Genomic DNA, 21,211 nt, shown 5'->3' on the forward strand with positions numbered 1-21,211 from the left:
TACAAAATGTAGAACTTTGTGTTAATGTTTTTACCGGGAAGGCCTCATTAATATGCAATAAGTGACCTATGACTCATCTCTTAGGACTTACAAGACTATATATATTTATTCTACTTTTGCAAAGATCTGCTGATCTGTGTGCATAGCTTAATTTATCTGTCAGTCGTACCAGCACAGTGAAATAGTTTCTACTAGTTATGGAATCGTCTTCATTTTGATGATACTAAGCCCATGCGCTACTTCTTATCATTCAGGAACCTGAGACAGGCATTACTAATCGATCCCCATCTTCTTCCCTGCTGTGAACAGATGCAGCCTGCCAATACTTCTCACCAGTGCTCTAAGCAGCCACTACTGATCAATCAGAATTGGCATCAAGATGAACTGCCCTTGCCATTCGGGACAAAAACCACATAAAATTATAGATGTGATTCCCTGGGGTAGCGAAAATGCCAAAGCTTGTTATAATTGCCTCATCAAAGTGTGTACTTAATATTCTCTCTCCTACCATTACAAATACAGAGAGAAGTCATGCAAAGCATATTTTATCAGAAGTAAAACTTCCAACATATTTTTTTTTCACATCTTTTTACCACCAGGGTCGAAATGGTTCTGCATGCATGCGCATGTACGCAGCCGCATTCACAAAAGACATCATTGAGATTCTAACCAGGGCTCAGCTCAGGTAGCTTCCCCTACCTCCCCTCAAAAAAGGAAGTGTAACGTTTGCAATACAATTTCTCTATTGTTAAACTACTCTTTGCGGGCAAGGTAGAGTACTCTGAATACTTAGCACATTGTCTTGAATACTGATAGTAAATAATGTCCTTCACTAGTGGAAAACACTCTTAATCTGAAAGAAATTATGTTTACAGAAGAATAATTCATCCTAAGGTACATTAAAAGAAGGAAATCCATGACAGTGTAGCTAAATTCATAAGAGGAAAGACTATCATTACGCTCAGATTCTCTTTGGATCTCTGCTAAATTGAGGACTGTGCAATTTATGAGCACATATTTTTTTTAGTTAAACAAACCCTAGGAGAAATCATGTGTGTGCATCAAAAACCTGTTATTAAGAGCTCAAAATGTAAACTTCTTATTAGAAGATTTGAATTTGTTTCCAACCGTAACAATCTCTAGACTTAAGAATAATTTATATTTTCCCTTGTTGCAAGGCCGCCATATCATGTTGTAGGCAAGAGGACCATGACAGTTTATGGTGTCTGTTGTTTCAGTAGAAATTATTTCACAAAAAGAACAATATATGCTGTAGAACATTAGTGATATGAGAACTGATCACAATAAAACATGTACACTGAGTATTTACCCTGAGTCAGAGATCCATAGCTGAGGGAGTCTTGGTTAGTACTGGGAACACAGTGGAAAGAGAGGTCACTAGAGGTCACCTCAGCAGCCATTCCTGCAGAGAATGATGTTTGGTACATGCCAGGCAATGGCTTCTCCCCAGAGGGTACTACCAGACCGCAGAAGATGAACTACTAGAGATGGCAGCTTATTCTTCAGGAATGGTTCATTTTAAGATCCTCTCTTTAAATAGGATTTTTATATTATTTGGTTTTTTGCTATTGTTGTTGCTTGTTTGTTTGTTTGTTTGTTTTCCTGGTAGGGATTGAACCCAGAGTTTTATGTAGGACAAGAATCTAATCTATCACTGATTTCTGCCTCTGGCTCTGCCATTTGTTTATTCATTTGTTTATTTGTCTGTCTGTCTCTTTGTTTGTTTGTTTAAAAATATAGTTCTATTTATTTAGAGCACATACCATATTTTTATATATGTAGATGTTTTCCAATGGCTAAATGAAGCTAAGTAATATATACAGTATCTCATGTGCTGATTTGTCAGTGCTAAAAAACACCTAAAATCAATTCCTGGCAATTCTCAAGTATAAAATGAACTGCTATTAAATATAATCACCTGTTGCGCAGCAGATAGCTTGAATTTATTTGTCCTAACAGAAACTTGGAATCCTTCAGCTATGTTGCGACCCGTGAAAGAACAGCCCTGTGTTTGAAAGAGAAATTATATTCCATTCTGTAAAGTGTGCACTGCGTTTTCTTTACCCATTCATTCCTTGAAGGACCTTTAGGTTTAGAGGCAGTTCTTTGGAGCGTGTCTCTCATTCATCATTAATACCCAGCAACTAATACATGGTTAGCACACAGTAGGCACTCAATAAATACATACTGTCTGGTTCCGTCAATAGAAACTGAGTGGTAAAAGACAATGTGTGGATAAACTATAATGTTGCCTTTTTCATTGCAAAATATTGGCTCTCTTTCTGTGTTCTGAAATCCTGGTGTCTGCTGGGTGAGCAAAATACCTGTTGGTTGATTTCAGAGGTATGCATGGGACAAATTAGAAGAACTAGTAAGTCAGATATTAGAATGTGAAACAAGGGAAAAATTAAGGTAGAAGGTAATTTTATGACGCTGTAGTTTTGATAGAGAAATGCAGTAAACTATTCTTTCAAGAGCAAGTTGATATTTGAAGTAATTTACTTGGTAGAAACATTTTTGTTTTGAGACAATAGCTTCTGTATCCCATTCTGGCTGTTTTTGAACTAACTACATAACCTTGATCTCCTGATCCTCCTGCCTCCTTCTCTTCAGGACTGGGATTAGAGATATACACCACCAAGTTGCTTATTCATTGTTGAAGATTGAAGACAGGGCCCTTGTGTATGTTAGAAAAGTGTTCTGCCAACTGAGCTACATTTTTAGTCCACTATACACATTCTGTTCATCATTATTCCTTTTGACTTGCCCTTCCTAAACCTTAGGCAAAGGCAAAAAACAAAGAAGGTGTTTTGGAGGGGTGAGGTAGGGAGAAGCAACCAAGCATCCAGAACGTTCAAGTGGCCATGAGGTGAGGGTATGAAGACCTGGAAGCTCTTACTCCCTACCATTCACTAATTCCAGGGAAACTCTGCCATGACCCCCAGCAGGATGAGGAGCACCATCACGTTAAACCATGGGGCCACTCACCAGACTTTCTGGCTGGCTAGCTAAAAATGTACTTTTAACTCTTCACTGTTCTGTGTCTCTTTCATAGCCTGGAGTCACCAGCTACATTCTACTGAGATGATGTCATCATCTTCTTGGGTGGGATTTCACTGTATTGGCCTCACGCCCAAGGTCACAGGACTTTACAAACTTCAGTAAAACAGTGGAAAAAGCAAGTTTCACCTACTGTCAACCATCTCATTTTCATATCAGGCAAGGAGAATGAGTTTAAGTGGTGTTACAAAGCATATTTATTTATGCAGACGCTCTTTTTATCCTTTTCTCGACAGGATGTTGGCACCACACTTGAAATTGGGGGAAAAAGCCACATGTTCCCACTTCTCAGCTCCCTTCCTGCCAACGCTGAATTGAGACTATCTTCAGGATTTTTCGGCATTGATTTACTACTACTGTGTGGTGTAGCAATGAAGACAATAGAAATCCCAAACTGAGGCAGACAGCACCTTGTAATTCTCTCTGTCTCTCTCTTGTTTTCTGTAGGCAGGAATAAGAGAGGAGTTACTGCCTCCTAACTATTCAATCGGGCCATCTCACCCCATTAAGAAGGCCTGGGATTCCCACCCAGGCAGATGTCTGTCCATTGCAACCAGGGCTTCCCCCATTGACCAGCTATGTAACCTAGGTCAAGTTGTTTGATTTGTATTGCCTCTCTTTAGTTGTCAGTAAAATGGAGATAAAAGAAGAGCCGAATGCCTAACGTTGTTGCTAGGATTTAAAGGGATTGTGAGTGTTAAGGGCTCAGGACAGTGCTTGCATCATGTGAGAAGGCAGGGAATGCTAGCTGCAAACTACTGGCCTGACTCTACGGGCTGCTGTGTGTAGAAGAAACAATCATCTGTGTGCCTCGTGTGGGAGGATTAGGAGGATTGCGAAAGGAAGGAGAGCGAAGCTTACCTAAGATTGGGGTTTGTCGTTCCCTCCTCTTCTCTGCCGTCTGGGAAGACCCTTCTCTCTCAATGATGTCTCCTTAGAGTTGTATCCAATGACCCCTGTAGCCCCTTTTCCCACATTGGCTGTTTACAACAACACAAATGTCCCATATCACAGCTCAAAGTCAGAAGTCTGAAACATCTTCGTGTAAGCCAAAGTTGGGACGGAGTTGTGTTCAACCAAGAAGTTCTGAAATAGAATATTTACTTGCCTTTCTTCCAGCTTCTAGAGGTCACCTGCCTTCACCGGCTCATGGTCTCTGCCACCTAAAGTCTCTAGTGTCAGACTGAGTCCTTCCCGTACTCCCCTCCCCGTTCTCTGTCGTCTGCAGCCATCACACTTTTAAGGATCCTTCTGACGACGGTGGACCCTCGCAGACACCTACAACAACCTCATCTCCAAGACAACTGATTAGCAAACTGTTTTTCAGCCTCTGCCTTGCCACGGACATCCCTCCTCTAGCTCCACGGCAGCAAACCAGCACAGAGTACATACCTTACCACAGTACGGACGTAATGACGGTACCCACAGGGTCCTTCGAAACCTACATTTTCCTAACTTCCCATGGTTGATCAGCAGTTCTCGGTCTTTCTTGACTTATAACTGGCTTCCTCTGATCGCTGTCAGAGATTGCCCTTCGCAGTCACACAACATTCTTCTATGTTACTCTGTGTCCTTACAAGACTGTACCTCTTTTGGGGACACCAGTATTAGGGGATTAGGAATTCACTCAGCTTTAGCATGATTTCGGCTTAACCCCATATTATTTCCAAATTATGAGTAACTGGAAGTAAGGGAATCAAGCTATTTCTGGGGCTAGGGGAGAATGCATACTTCAATCCAGAGTGTCATGTAATTTCATGTTATCATAGGTGCTAGGGGTCAGGTCATAGGCATCTTTAGGCTATCTTCACTGCTCATACCTAGCTCTCTTCAAACCATCCTCATTCCTGATTGGATAAGATGACAACGACATAGAGAGAGAAAGGACAGTCGAGAGACTTCTGTTTGGCCTCAGCCCTAAAGTCCTCAAATCCTATGTGAAACGTAACACATGTAGGCATAGTGTCTAGCGGAGTTTTAGTCCATAGCAATGGAAAAGGGAGTTTGAGAGACAGTAGAAAATGGAAGAAATTGAATCCTTGACAACATATGGTCAAATTTCATCTCAACTGAGCTTTCATTTAAGGTGTCTGAATCCGTTCTTGGAAGTGTCTTTTCCCCTCCTGTTTAGCTCCATATTGAATTGCGTTTCTCTTCTCCACCCACCCCCACTCACCACCAGCTCCCTTCAGCTGGCATTGGACTCTGATTCTGCTGATATTTGAAGTGTGGCTAGGTCTCACTTTCCCAGCAAAATCCTTTGTTCTCCAGTATCGATCTGCTAATTGTCTATCTAATCCCCCATCTGCATCCTTCCCCTTACAAAAGAAACAACAACCTAAATTAAAGGCACCATCTAAAAGGGCAGGACACCTTCAACCTTCATAGCATCCCTGGGAGAAGGGAAAAAAACTGTGTACAAATAAGATGGTATTCTCCAATTCTTCCTCCGATTCTTGTGTAGTTGGGTTTTACTTCGCTAAAATATTGCATTTGTTTCCATCTTAAGGGCACTAATTGTTACAAATGGACCTTACCATTGACTGCTCTTGTCCTGAGTGCCAGTTGCCTGGAAATAAAGAAGGAAGATGGGTTCATAGTCTTGGAGATGTGCTCTTGGGGTTTTCTGTTGCTATTTGCCTGACTGACCTTAATGAGTTGGACCTTGGGTCTTGGGATTTTTATCTATAAAATGATTATTTAAAAGTATTGCTTTTGCAGGTTTGTGCTTGGGATTTAGAAAGTGGGCAATGGATAGCAAACACTTGCCACACTTTCTGTCACCCAGCAGCAATGTGTCATACCGCGTCACTGTCAGTCAATGATCCCTATTTTTGTTACTCCGTCGCTTGCTTTGTTGGATCTGCCACAGGAAGCCAAGCTTCCTTAGTGTCCTTTCTGTCTGGTCTTGGAACCAGCTCAGACTCAGCAGAGAGATGCTGGTTTCTCTGAGGGTTTGTCTTGGACATGATTGTACTACATTTTTGTTCAGCGAGTCCGAGCCAACAGACTTGGCTGGTGAAAAATTTAAATCAGATCGGTGAGAGTCAGCAATCTTCCTCTCCCCCACTGTTCGACTCTGCACCTCTGCCACCAGGTCAGGGAAATCGGCAGTCCTGGGGAGCAACTACAAAGCTGTTTCCAGAGCCAATTTCCTGCTGAACTGTGTGTTACACTCTTAGCAACATTCCAAAAATTATACTCACTTCAAAGGCGGCTTTGATCTGGCCCCCTCCCTCCCTTCTCCCCAGCCTTTGCTGAGGAGCACGTCTCCAGGACTAGAGTTCACCTTGAAAGGCTGAGATGCCTCTGAGCAGAGCACTGCTCTTCCTGAGAGGGAGGGAGGCCCCGAACCAGAGGAGAAAAAAAAGGAAAAAGAAAAGAAAGTCTGTGGGAGGCCTCACTTACTCTCCATAGCCCACTGCCCTTCACTTGACAGCTCCACGCCTTCTGGGGGTGAGCAAACCCACTAGTCTGGGTTCACCACGCACTGAGCAGCAGCCGCTGCTGAAGATTCCAGCATTTTCCATTTTTCCTCATTGGGTGTTGTCTTTTAAACCAGGAACTGTAGTGGGTTTCTCTTGTAAGGCTGTTCGGAACTTTTGCACTCTTACACTGGAGGAGAGGGACAAGGAGGACAGAGGCCTGCTGGTGTGTGGTGCTGAGGGTACCAGCTGCACTCGGTGACTCCCTAGAGGGAGGAGCACGCTCACGAGCTTCTTTGGCCTCCTTCCCCAGATTCTCTTTCGTCTTTCCCTTCTCTACCACAGTTTGAAACCAAAGGGGAAGCAAAATACCTGCCCACCAGATAAGTTCCTTAAGAAGGGCAAACATGTATGCAAATCCCACTCCCAACCCCAAAGAAAACTCTTAGATGCCAAGAAAAAGGAAAAAGGTAATTTCATAGGAATTCTTTGTCCATCAATGATAGGAGACCACTCACTCTCTGCGAGTTGTAGGCCTGCAACACCTACTTTCTTAATGAACTAGAATTCTTTGGTTGTCCCCAGGCAAGGGATTTTCTAGAATAAGTTACCAAGTCTCTACCTCAGATAATGAACATGCTAGGGTTCAGAATAATACAAGCTGATGCCTCAGTGAGGAACAGAAGGTGCCCCTTGCTTGGTTGTGGCTTTGAAAAATCACACCTTATTTCTCTGAGTCTGAGGTACCTTTTCCATAAAAGGGCAGAGGAGGGGGGAGGTTTGCACTGAGGGTAAATGACAAAAATCCATTCAAAGTCTTTTTCTTTTTAACCCTGCAAGTTGAGAGCCCATTTGGAGTGACCAGCAACAACAGAAGCCCATGCCGCTGAGCACCTCATTCTGGTCTGCCTAGCGCACGGCCTTGTGTTTAATGGAACACAACTGGTCATATGCACAGACTAAACTGAGTTCACTTTAAGAATCAGTAGCACTTTATGGTGACACAGGCCTGTGAGCCAAGCACTCGGGAGGCTAGACAGGAGGTTCTTGAGTTTGAATCTAACCTGGGCTACATGGCAAGGGCCTACATTTCTACACGCTCAGTTCAGACCCTCTAAGGGAATCCTTATGAAGTGAGAAAAACATTTTATAACCACCCATGTTGTTCTATTAACATCATTGCTGGTGCTGGCGATTTGATTATTATTTCCAATATAGACCCACAATGATGAGCAGCATTTATTGACCCACGGCGTGTGTATAGTTACCTAGCGCAAACTTAGTGCTTGGAGAAGGTTAAACACGAGTCGGTTGACGCATTGCCTGGCTTTCAACACTTTGGTTCCTATATGCATTTTTGGCATCGCATCTATGAGATAAGGATGGTTTTATTTATAATTCTCTGTTTTCCGAAAGCCTCACAGTCATGTGGAGGGAATAAAAGCAATTACGACCGGTTCTTAGAAAGAGGCCCGGAATGTGTGCTGAACAATCACAGAGCTCTTTATGAACGTGGCTGGCTCCCCGGGACCCACTGCTTCATGCTGACCACTCTGGTAATTAATAACCACCCTGACACTTGGAGCCCATCAGGAATGAGATGCTGTCCTAGCCTGGGAGGACGGCAGGACATGTTACCACCTGCACACCTCCCTGGAAGCTCTGCTTGCCACATTAGCAAGTGGCAGCTATTATATTAGACAGAGGCACAGCTGAGCCCGCGGTCTGATTTTTGTCACCATAAAGTCGGGAGCGGAATTGACGGTGGAGCAATTAGGAAGGGATTCTCAGATCTTGACTTCTCCAGCACGCTGCCAGAGAAGGTGGCGGGAGCCACGGGGCGTGTTTTGGAAGCTCAGGCAGTGACCTTGCAGGCTGACCTTACTCTAAATCTATCAAAGAGACCGATAAGCATTGAGCTGACAACCAAAGCAGTTTGGAGAATTTTTTTTTTTTCTGGGTAGCCTTTAGGCACTTGGAAGAGAGAGGAGCAGAAGAGAGAAAGCAATATGGGGAGTAGAGTTATCAGAGGAACAAAATGTTCTTCTGAGCAGCTTGAAATGAGCATAATTTGGGAGCATTTCTGCAGTGGCGGGTTAATTCATAATTGGGTTTGCTGAGCAATCAACAATGTGTTGCTTGTATTTTCATATGCCGGGAACATATGACGCTGTGTGTGCAGGCGTGCGGATTCTAAGGCTCCAGTACTTTGATACCTCGCTAATGTGCAATCTCTATTTCTTGCTTTTGTCTGGGGGCCTCTCATATTACATTTAGATTGTATCCTTTATCATCCCAAATTGACATTTATGCTTTTACTTCTATTGTTTCCCCAGCTTCTCCCTGGTATGGATCAACAATTTGTTTTAATCTGTGTCACTTCCGCTATCTCCCCCGACGCAGAGCCCCGTCGCTCGGCACCGCCATCCGCCCACAGAGGTTGGGTTATGGAGAGTGTGGCGGGGTCCCTCTCAACCCTCTCCCACTGTCTAAAGTGCTAGCGAATGTTAATTGCTTTTCCAGTTAGTTTGTAAGAATGCAGAAACCACCGAATACAGCTTGACTGGTTTTGAAGAAAGTAATGGAGGACTACTGCCTATGAATAAATAAATCTGATTTCCATACAGGACTATTGTGGGCCTGAATAGGGAGCGGCTGAATGCAAGCAAATTATAGTTTAAGGACACATTATTCCTTGGCTTTTATTCCAAATGAGGGAGAGGAGCTCAGGTTTCTTTAGTTTCCCAGAGGGAGAGAAGGAGGGGTGATCCCTGAGCCTAAGAGAAAGCTGCTTTCTGAGAATCTAAAACTTGAGGGTGACATGTTTACTTTGGAAAGGAGCTGTTTCGAGTATTTAATTTCTAAAATTCCCCTTATAGAAAACAAAAGGAATAGAAAGGGGTGAGGAGCTGATGAGAAAATCAAAGTCAGAAACACCTGAGCGCCTCTGAGAGTGTGCCACCGGGTTGACTCTGGCTCCCAGAACGAGGCCCAACCACGCCCACTTCCTTGCCAGTTGATTTTGTTTCCTGAATTTTTGCAAGTTTATGGTAACTGGAAAGGAAATGAATAGAGGCAGTCTTTACTTTCAGAGAAGGCAAGGTAGCCACGCAAGAGCTTTGTGTAGGCCACACCCACTGGTCCGTTGAGAATAACTGCCTGAGAGTGGAGAAGGAGGGAGTGTCTTCTCCCTTGAAAATTAGATAGTTGGGGAAGATTTCGTGTAAGACCCATGACATTCTGGCACCCGCGTTTCAGAATGATGGAGTTCTTCTGGGATGTGGAGGTAGAAGAAGGATGCTAACAGTCCAAATAGACATCCTGACTAGACAAGAGGCAGAGGTGCCATGGCTCAGAAGTGACCCTATTGAGAATGAAACATCAAAATGCAAGCATTCAGAAAAGATTTGTTCTGAGATGTTCTTATAGGCACTAATGGGACAGCATAGCCAGAACAAAGTCACAGCCTTGAATGCACTTGTTTATGTTCATACCCAGCCCTGGCAAATCCTTCTCTTAAAGGAGATAAATAATTGGTCTTGAATTATTGGTCTTAGAACTTGAATTCAAACCTTAAGTAGATAAGTTTTCCTGACGAAAAGAAGAGGTCTCTTTGTATCTGCTGTCACTCACAACATGGTTTTATTATAAAGGAATGAACATTTATCCCAGGAAGCCCAGGGTGTGAGATAAAAGTTAGATAAAAATTATCATCAATAAAAGCAAGTAAGCAAATGAACATGACATATTTTGTCCATTTCAAGGTCTTCCATCCGTAAATGTCTTTTGAAATCAAATTATTATCCCCTATCACCCACGCCCATCATCCACATTCTTCCCAATCATTCCTCAGGCCCCGATGATACATCGATAAGCTAGAGATTAAATATGAAATTACCACATAATCTCAAGCACTTAAAGATTTATGGACTGGAGCTTGGGTCTTCTATCAAATCAACTATCTAGAAAATGTATGATTTCACCTTAATATTAAAAATCACTGGCAGTTTCTTCATCTTATCCAATTGGTGTTGTCCTGATAAGCCACAGGAAGTAGAGAAAGAAATTGTGTGATAAATTATGAAACAGACATTGAAAAATATATTTATTACATTTGGATGTGCAAAGATTTCACTCCCTTGGGTACAGAACAAAAGGTTCATTTTCACTTGGGATCCCAGTATTTTAGAGTTTCAAAAGACAAGCTAATATACAATTGGCTCCCGTCACGGGAATTAAGTGCCTAGATGGGTAAGCAGGGTAGTTACACTGAAACTCTTCACTTAAAAAAAAAGTTTCTTCATCAATATGAATAATTTGTAATAGATCAAAATTTATTAGAATCTACATGTCTTTCTCCTTCAGAATTATGTAAGAAGCCTAGATCCTCACTCCTAAAGTATGGTCTGTGAACCAGCACACTACAGTCCCTGAAAAAGATGCAGGAATCAGCCATACCTTAAATCCCTTAGGCTGATAGGGTCTCAAGCCACACTATTATATACAAGAAGCCTAACAGAAGTTAGGAAGATCTTCTGTTGTCAAACAGAGCTTGCTGAATGGGAGATATGGAAATAATAACAATTATGACCATGGTGAGCAAAATAAAGGTTAATTAAAAAGAACACTTTTTATGAGCATTCTAGCAAGATTTCTGGATAATAGTGTAGGGAAAGCATGTTTATTCTTACTTTTAAAGTGAAGAAATAAAGACTGGGAACTTTAAAGACCTTCCCTTATATGTTAACACATCCAGGTAGCATAGCCAAGATGAACACTCACGTGTTTCATTTTTTTTAACATTATAAATGAAAAGGGGGTATTTATTTACTTATTGTCTTTTTCATTATTTTTATTAAAAAATTTACTTTCATTTCACATACCAACCCCAGTTCCTCCTGCCCCCCCATACTACCCCAGCCCATTCCCCACCCCCTCCTCAGAGATAAGGTCTTCCTTGGGGAGTCAACAAGGTCTGGGATACAAGCTTGAGGCAAGACCAAGGTCCTCCCCCTGTATCTAGACTGAGCAAAGAATCCCACCATAGGGAATGAGCTCCAAAAAGCCAGTTCCTGCAGCTGGGACAGGCCCTGGTGCAACTGCCAGCCCCCCCCACAACAGATCAAGCCACATAACTGTCACCCACATTCAGAGGGTTCAGTTCAGTGCCCTGCGGGTTCCCCCAGCTGTCAGTATGTAGCCTGTGAGCTCCCACTAGCTAGGGTCAGCTGTCTCTGTGGTTTTTTTCCCATCATGCTCTTGACCCTTCCTTGTTCATTTGCGCCCTCTTGCCTCTCTTCAGCTGAACTCCAGAAGCTCAGTCCACTGGTTGTGGGTCACTGTGACTGCTTCCATTGATTATTGATGTAGGTTCTATGGTGACAATTGGGGTAGTCACTAATCTGATTGTAGGGGAAGGCCCTTTCAGGCACCGTCTCCACTATTGCTAGGAGTCTTAACTGGAGCAATCCTGGTGGATTCCTGACAATTTCTCTAACATCAGCTTTCTTCCTAACCCCATAATGGCTCCCTCTATCAAGATATGTCTTTCTACCAGGCAGGGGTGAAGCATGCCTTTAATCCCAGGACTTGGGAGGCAGAGCTCGTATTGTGAGTTCGAGGTCAACCTGGTCTGCAAGAGCTAGTTCCAGAACAGGCTCCAAATCTGCAGTGAAACCTTGTCATGAAAAAAAAATGTTTCATTGCTCTCCTTTTCTATCCCTCCCCAAAATCAGTCTTCTTAATCCCTCATGTTCCCATCCTCCATTCCCTCCCCTGTATCTTCCTCTCAGTTCACCCAGGAGATCTTTACAACTTTTCTTCCTGGAGTCTTCCATGTGTGTCCTTCTTAGGGTCTCCCTATTTACCTAGCTTGTCTGGTACTGAGGATTGTAGATTGGTTATCCTTTGTTTAACATCAAATATCCACTTATGAGTAATACCCACCATGTTTCTTGCCTTCAAGATGTCAGTAAAGCCCCTTGTATCCTGGAGAAAGGATCTTCCACATTGGAGGATAATCTTACAATACTGGGAATGTAGTCAGTCATGAAGAAGGAGCATTCCCATGGAAGAAGGAGAGGGTGGCCAGAAAAATGGTTCTTTAGAGTCTTCTGCCATATCCCTCCATTGAAATCCCCAACTTGAAACTTCACCCATCTTCAAATCCTCCTTTTTTCCCCCATGACCTTGCCCACTGACCTCTGACTTCCGTTACAATACATCCTTAACACTTCTTGATCATTTAACTGGCTCTTCAAGTCCATTCTGTTGTCCTAATTCATAATCCGTCTATTGCTGCATCTAGAAAAGCATCCTCCCGTTTTGCCTGTATAGCTCATCCCTTCATCCTCCATAAAAATCTCATCACCATACAGTTACCTTCTGGTTCCCTAAGAAAGACACTCTGTTCTTTCAAGACCACACAACCATGGTCATATCTGCCCGACTCTACTAGATACTAACACGCAAGGTCACGCCAAATATGCATCCTGTCCTCAAGAAGGTGACAAGCTTGTGGACAACCCTCACATCTCCTAGTCTGATTTCCTTTCCCTCCCTCAGCATCTGCTCACCACTGTCAGCCACCCTAAACTTACCAGCTCTGCTTCGCTCTCTGCTCAGGACAATCACTTGTCCTGCCATACTCCTTTCTGTCCTTCAATCACCGGTCCAGCTGGGCCACTCTCTCAGCTTGTCCAGAGCAAACACTCTCTCCTTTTCCCTGAAAATGGCAGTCTGAGATGGTTCATCATTTTCCATGTTTCCTTACAACTACCCCTTCCCAGATCAGGATTCACATTTCCACCTTATCTCTGGGAAGAAAAATAATAAAAGAAGAAAGAACAAGAAACAGGAGATCTGCCCGCAGAGCCAAAACCTTTACTTAGCACCTGTTTCCGGATATATGACATTTCCAATGCACTGCTCCCCAGGGGTCCTGTCACAGTTAACTGCATAGTCTCCGAATCAGGTTGGGTAACTTCAGACGAGAATTAGGTCTCTAGGGGTATGTTGACAGATTCTGGTCATATTTGGGCTATGTGGTAACTGACTGTCATTCATAGCTCATTTCTGTCTTGCTGCATCCTTGTGAAATAAGGATTCTCACTTGTTTTACCCATGAGGAAGTAAAGCTCCAGATGACCACACTGCTCCCTGTCAGAGCAGAGTTAACTCAATCAGAAAGTCCAGCATTCTTCATCCTCCTGGGCTGCTTCCCTAACAACTCTTGCTCCGTCCCTCTCTTTATTTCTTTCTTAACTATCAAACATTCTAAAAGTGTCTGTGTGTTTACACACAAAGAGGCTCAGGGTGGCTGTAAAGCCGGGGAAAATGCACCTGCAAATGACCCTTAATGCGTTCTGGCTGTGCTTATGATGAGAGCACACCCTTGCATTTTTGTGTGGTCCGTTGTGAGTGTTCACAAAGAGGATCACGTCCCAGGTCTCCTTGTTTCTCTTATCTCCTACATGGACCGTATGGAGGAAAGGATGCTTCATCTTAGCGCGGAAATCACTCGGCGTTATCTCCCCACATCACAACAGCAGTTCCATGTTTGTTTTCATACAGGTGTGTGTAGATTCAGGTGCAGTGCCCGGCTCTCAGGTTTGCTTAGCTGAACATAGATAACAAGCGAGGCGCTCTCGCTGCTTCCTGTGTCAACATCGTGGGGACCAGGCCTGATCCATTTCTGTCCATGGGCGCTTGCCAGGAACCACACAGACAAGTCGATAGGATGCCCATTGATGGGCCAAACGTTGTTTTTCTCGACAGGAGCCTGCAGAGTCGGCAAGTATGTCCAACTGGCTGGGCCTGACCTGTCAGCCAAGTTTTCTTTCTCCTGGCAGTAGATTAAAGATGGTCACACATTTAGAGTCTGTGACATAGGTTATCACTTCTTTCAGCTCAGGGTAGCCAAAGAACGAGAAAAGCAGTCCCCAATCCCTACAGGACTCCACGAGAGTGGAAGAATCAGAGACGCATGCAAGTCATTCCCTGGCGTCTTCACCAAAGCAAAGTCAGAGGGTCACTGGCATCAATGGCACCTGGAGATCCTGAACCTGTGTCTTATCTAATGTTGCCAATAGATGCAAAACCTGGGGCTTTAACTAAGACCTCACTCCGAGTCTAATCCACTTTGGATTTCATAGTGTGGCTCTGAGCACCTTTCCATTCCTTTAGGTAGAGAAGAGGAAAATGTATAGATATTATTTCTTTAACCACCAGAAAACCAAAGTTTAAAGACTGAGCAATGAGGGTCACGGCCATGTAGAGAAAGCCTCAGAGCAAAGAGAAGAGTATATAAGAAGATAATGAACTTTGAGGGTTTTGTTTTTCTGATTTGGCATTCCTTTATGCAATTAAACACACCTCCAACAATCCAGCCCCAAGTGTTGACCCAAAAGAAATAAAAATATATGACCAAGTGTAGATTTATGCCTAAATACTAACGAAGGCTTTGACTCTCAATAGCCCAAACCAGAGACAGCCACGTGCCTACTCAGAAATGAACAGATGAAAACCTCTCATTACTAGTCAGGCATGGGTAGGGGTGAGCTGCTAAGACCTCAACAATGAAAGCCATTCTCAAAAAAAGATAAAGAAGTCAGGCATGAAGCAGTTCTTGTTCTTCATTACATTTATACTAATTTAAAATAAGTGACTAATCTATGAATCTGGATTGGAAGTATGGCTTCTACGGAGGATATTGGATAGTGCCTGAAAGGAGGTACGAGAGGACTTTCTGGAAGGATCAAAGTGTCCCACGTCTTGAAAGAGCGGATATTAATGTGGGTGGTTATACTTATACCAACTTCTCAAATCACACCCATCTGATTTCCATGTGTAAATTTCACCTGAAGTTTTAAAAAGGGAGGAGAGGTGGTGATGTGGACATGAAGATAAGATGGAAGTCTTCCTCGGTGATGGAATTGTTCTCTATCGTGCATGTGTCAATGGTAGCGTCTCAGATGCAGTACTGTACAGGTATTGAATACAAGGCAGTTTCTTTGGGGGACCTGGACAAAGGATATTTGATAGTTTTGTGCATTGTGTCTTACAATTGCATGTGAAACTGCAATTATCCCACAGATTTTTAGCTGGGGCCATTGCTCAGTGGATGGGGTGTTCATCTTGTACACTAAAGGCTTTGGGTTTGATTCCCCAGCACTTCCTTATCTGCCTATATGGGTCTGTGGCCATAGCTACCACAGAGGTGGGGCTGGAAGCACAGGAGTTTGGGCTGATCCCTGACCTCAAACGGCTCCTAATCACCAAAGCTAGGCAAGACCCTATCTCAAAACCACCACACAGACATTAGCCCGTCAATTTTAATGACGGTAAAACAGTACCAAAGTTGCTTTTAACCCTGTTTGAGTTTTATTTCCTTGTATGTTTTCCAATCTGCATGTGTGTGCGTGTGTGTTTGTACATATGCATGCACACATATGCATGGCATGTATCATAGGAAAGAGACAGAGGATTTTAAAATGTTTTTTTTTAATTTGCTTTGATTTTTTTTTGAGAAATTCCTCCACAGATTTCTTGTGGGCTCATGATTAAGCGTCTATCACTTCAATAGCATGAGTCCCTCAAGTCTGAGAGCAAAATTGCTCTGCTTCCTTCCACTTTCCTGTGATTTATAATTCCATAATTGATGTCCAATACAAGCAACCTGTTCTTTGAATGCTCCATTATTCCCAGACTTTGTAGAGTGAAGAACCTCTTCTTCCAGCGGCTCCACTACTGAGTGGGGGAGATGTTGCCACATGTAATTTTGCACGTCTGCCAGGCAATGCGGTGATACTAATGCAGTCTCCTGGATGCGAAGGCACCAACTGAGTTTATGTCACTCCCTTGGTGGTCCTAAGTGCATAAATCAATCCTTATTTTTATACCAATCCATATGGCTCGAAAATGGCTTCCTTGTGTGTGCTGCCCATGAGGAGGAGGAGAGGATGCACACTGCTTCGGTTGTGTTCATAGAAATCAAGCAATACCAGGACCTGCCTAAGGATCTTTTTTCTTTATTTAAATACCTAGGAAGCCTGCCCTGGTTTAGATCTGTTAGCCATAGTGAAGTTAGTTTCAGTCAAGATAGAAGCAAACTGCCTGCCTTGGCTTGTCTAGGGCTGCAGAATACAGCCCTGATTGCTACTGTTGACCTGACTCCTGGGCTCCTGCCCACACCACTCTGAAACACATCTAGCCTGGTGAACTCTGCCTTAGCCAAACACCTGCTTCGGCGAAGCTGTCCTTCTGAATTATAGGCTCTAGAGGTTGAGAAGGGGCAGCTTAGAATGGCCAGATGTCTACTGTTTGAGGGGAAAGGATCTCACCAACATTATCCCTACGTGCCTAGTGGTGTCCAGCAGGAGGCTGGATGTGGCCTTTTCTACTTAGCAGGGAAAGAAATCACTCATAGATCCTTCTCTTACCCTGGGGATGGAAGTAAATGGAAGTGTCTCTCAACAAGTCTGAGAAGATTCTCCTGTCATTCCCCGTCTTTCTAACAGCACTTCCTCACAGTCTCTAGGACCCTGAAAACACCTGCGTCTCCCATCATATCCTCGCTACGTCAAAACCAATTGGCTCTACTTTCCAGGCCCTCCTGATTCTGAGTTTTGATAGAACATTGGGTGGTAATTAAACCAATGGCAGAACGAGAAGTTTCAGTCAATTCAAAGGATTTTGTTTCCTCTAGTCCCTGAAGGCCATTGCTAGTGTGATCCTGGGTACCATGACAGATCTGTGGGAAAGAGAGGTACTTAGGCAGACAGTGGAGTTTTCATGTTCCCACAACACATCCAGTGGGAAGAGCAGCACACTGAATCGTGGGGTGACCGCCGAAGATGGGGCAATCTGCCCGTGTCATTTCCTGGCACACGAGATACCAAAATATTTGTTGGAAGGGTATGTGAAGAAGGGCAAGATAGTTCTTAGAGTTTCTCAAGCATTTGAAAATGCCTCCGAGAAGGTGTTAAAGCTTGCCTTAGCTGCCAATGAAATTACTGGAGTGTTGAAAAATTTGAATCCATGCAAAAATCATAGGAGTTTTCAAAATGTTATCATCTTGAGAAGCGACTTCCAGAACACCATGCCTACTCCCCTTCCCACTTCTCAAGTTCTATTGAAATTATCTGTCTCTCCTACTAGATGAAAAACCCCCTCAAGATAGGGAGATTTTACTTTTTTCTTAGCAAGACCCCGGGCCCATGCACAAAACAAATGTTCAATAAAAGTCTACAGAATCTATCAAGTGTTACTTCTGCCTAGTCTTCAAAAAACATTACCTCTAGGATGGTGTGTCTCAGAAGTTTCAGTCTGGGCTGGAAGGGATTTTAAGGGATGTTTTCTGGTGATCCTGTTTCCGATCCCTTGAATCCTTGCATGGGAAAATGGATTCTAATCAAGGGCAACCATAGGCCACAAGCAAGCAAAGAGTGACAAAATTGGTAAGGGGAGATTTATGAAACCTTTCTTTCTGGCTCAGGGCTACATTTTCACGCAAGATAAGAGTGTTGTCCCTCAGATAGGAGCACAAGTGAGCAGTTCAGCTGTGTCTCTCTGCCTTCTGTCCTCTTCACGCACCGAGTCTCAAGACGACGCTGTTATCTCGCCAGAAAATACAGCCCAAAGCATTACAGATGTCTGGTACAAGCAGAACACATATTAATGGTTATTGCTTAAAGAAGAGGCATGCTCAGATCTCTTTACTGTGCTCTGGGGAAATAGCAATTTTTACTTTCTTCCAAAGAAGACCAGAGACGTGCAAAGATCAATTGGATTTGGCTCATCTCAGCTAGAGGGGGCTTTTCAGAGGTAACGGAAATGGCAGGGCCGGCATGAGCGAGGCACATCCCCACCAACACAGATTTCTTCACAGTTAACTTTTATGGGAGAGGTGCTTATGGATGCTTAAATGTAAACATTCCCATTTGCTGCAGGAACAAGAAAATTGGAGGCGTGTTGTAGAGAATGATGAAACACCAAAGAAAAAGGTCTTTGGGGAATTCAGTGGAGACTCTAGGATCACTCCAGAAATGGGGACTTTGGCTGTCCACAGTTAACTTATCATTGCATCTGAATTACCTAGGTTTTCTTTTTCTTCTTTCTACGGGTATGGGCTAAAGGGTGTGTGTTCACAAGTGTGTGGGCTCACGTGTACGCATGCATTTACTACGTGCACATGTGTGTGGAGCTTAGGTTTAGTGCACAGAACCTCTTTTCTGCCTTACTGTTTGAAGCATGGTCTCCCAGTCAAATCAAGAGCACAGAAATCCAGGTAGTCTCTTTAAGCCAGGTTTGTTCCGTTTCCACCTTTCAGAACTGAGTTGCCACTCCCAGCCATCGTTTACGTAGATTCAGGGGATCTGAACTCCTCTGGCTAGTGGACCAGGAATTTTAACCACTTAGCCTTTCTTCCCAGCCCCATCTGAGGTTTGCTTTTTTCATTCCTTTTGGGGGGAAAAAAAAAGTTGATGCTTAGCCAGTGAATGAAAGGGAAAAGATGGTTGCTAGACAAGATATTTGGAAAAGAAGACATGACTTTTTTGCAGGGGCTATTAATTAAATCAAGCTAGAAATTCATTAGTGACATTTTAAGTGACTGAAAAGGAGGTCTCGGTTCTGTCCCGGGAAAAACTACACAGTTTTAAACACCGACAGAACACATGCGCATGCTGCCATTACATACTGGCCAGTCTCAACTTTTTAGCAGACAGGTTTGCCTTTCTTTAAATCTTCAAAAAGCAATCAGTGCCAAACTAGCACACTGACGTTCTAGCTGCAGCTTTGCAGCATGTGCCGCAGGACTAAAATAGCACCTTTGTCCCCTTGAAGAGCATCGCCATTTGTAATCATCCGAGAGCCGCCGCCATGGTGCTTGTCAACAGCAAGGGGAACTTTTAAATTGCTTGCCTTTGATGAAAATGAAATTGTTATCCATGGACCATCTCTAGGAAAATAAATCGAGACCAGATTCCTGCTATGCAAACAGATATATACAGTATCTCCCTGAATCAGCTCTTTTTCATCTGCGACGGAGCGACTGTACTTTATTATGATGTCAGGGCTTGAACTTGGGGAGAGGATGCACTTCTAATAATTAAGATGGTATCAGGGTGGCAAGCCCAATCCCTAAGGGAAGGTGAAAGGTTCCTCTGGGGGGAGGCCGCAGAATGACTGCAAATTGGGCCACATATTGGCCAGAGAAGTGTCAGGGTTATGTGTGAGACTCCTCATTGCCAAAGTGTGTGGACGACACCAGAAGGGAGAGTCCCCGATCCCATAAGCCCGTTAAAAAAAAATAATAATGACATGAAGCAACTCTTGCAGCAGGCAGGTGGTGCCTCATATGTTCCTGGGGCCGAGAATGAGCTTTTCTGCCTTTAAAAGTAATTGATTTTTTTAAAAAGAAACGTGTCAAGAGCACTGGTTTTCAAAATGATTCTACTCACAAGTGTTGGGAAATAATACAAACGGCTAATTGCTTCGGAAATAGCCAGATTACTTAACTTTTGTTTGGATGGACGCTGCGTCGGAGAGCCTGTACCATCCTGCCTCGCACATTAATGGCTGTCTTGGAACTGGGGTCAGTCTTGCTTCGGCAGAGATGAAATCTGCACCCCCTCACTTTTATGTTCAGGGAATCAGCTCCTCCCGGCGTTCTTAGCCCAAACTTTTGAGTGTTCTAAAGATAGCAGTGTGACATTTCTGTTTCAATAGAGCCCAAATAGTCGGCAAGATATAAAACACCTTAGAAGAAAAAGATATGTTTGCCAATTTTATCGTTAACGTATTGAGCTGCAGAGAAGGGCGGTTGCAAGGCCAGGCTACCGTGGGTACCGGCGGCAGGGATGGAGGATGCCTTCACTTCCGGGGGGGGGGGGTCTGCACAGCATACAGAGCACTGTGCTTCTAGCCGCAATTCTATATTTGAATGTCTCGGTCCTCTACAGATTGATTGCAACTAGATGGAACATGCGGCCATTATATGCCAAGAAGGAAGTCTCGTTGTTGTCTAGTGGTATTGAGCCCTCCCACTGTCTGTTCCTCTAATGAGCTAGAGTGGGTGTGTCTGATTTAAAGAAAGCGTATGTTTACTTCAGGTATCAGTCTGGTGGAATGAGCCGGAGCGGGAGTCCGGGATCAACACTTACCGACTTACCAATTATGTCTGTTATTTCATCATTCGTTTGTCCAAACAAATATGCCCGTACATGGAATAAACACAGGCATAGATGTAATACTCAGCAGATATCCAGTTTGTAAGACATCCATGCACTTCTGTCTCCAGAAAACCTCCCAGGACCCATCCAGTCAAAGGTGAGAAAATACTTTTTTATAAAGGACCAGATAGTTGAGATTCTCTTGCCCTTTGTGAGCCGCTGTGATATCTATCACATATCCTATTTTACAGCTTTTCAAAACTGTATGAAATATTCTGACCCCGGGGCCAGAATATGGTCCTGTACCACACTTTGACAACTCCAAAGTTGAGCCAAGTATTGCATCTTTTACCATGGCCCACGGCCACCAGTACATCACCCAGAAAACCCTTCTAGAAAGAGACTCTTTTTGGCAGCCATGGCCGCAAAGCCAGCTGGTGTCTATTGTCCATTCTCCACGTGGTTGTATTCGCCCTCTACTGTTCTGTCCCCCCGGGGAAGAAAGTCTTTGTGCAGAAGCTAGCAAGAATGCAC

The 21,211-nt window shown here is 43.6% G+C and overlaps 1 protein-coding gene across 4 annotated transcripts in view; it reads left to right on the top strand.

Annotated features, from left to right (window-relative positions):
* Nucleotides 1–21,211, top strand: part of Tenm2 (teneurin transmembrane protein 2) — a 1,241,175-nt gene that overhangs the window by 906,886 nt on the left and 313,078 nt on the right. The window lies entirely within an intron of this gene.

This window comes from Myodes glareolus, chromosome 9, assembly GCF_982192425.1.
Source record: "Myodes glareolus chromosome 9, mMyoGla1.1, whole genome shotgun sequence".
NCBI lineage: Eukaryota > Metazoa > Chordata > Mammalia > Rodentia > Cricetidae > Myodes > Myodes glareolus.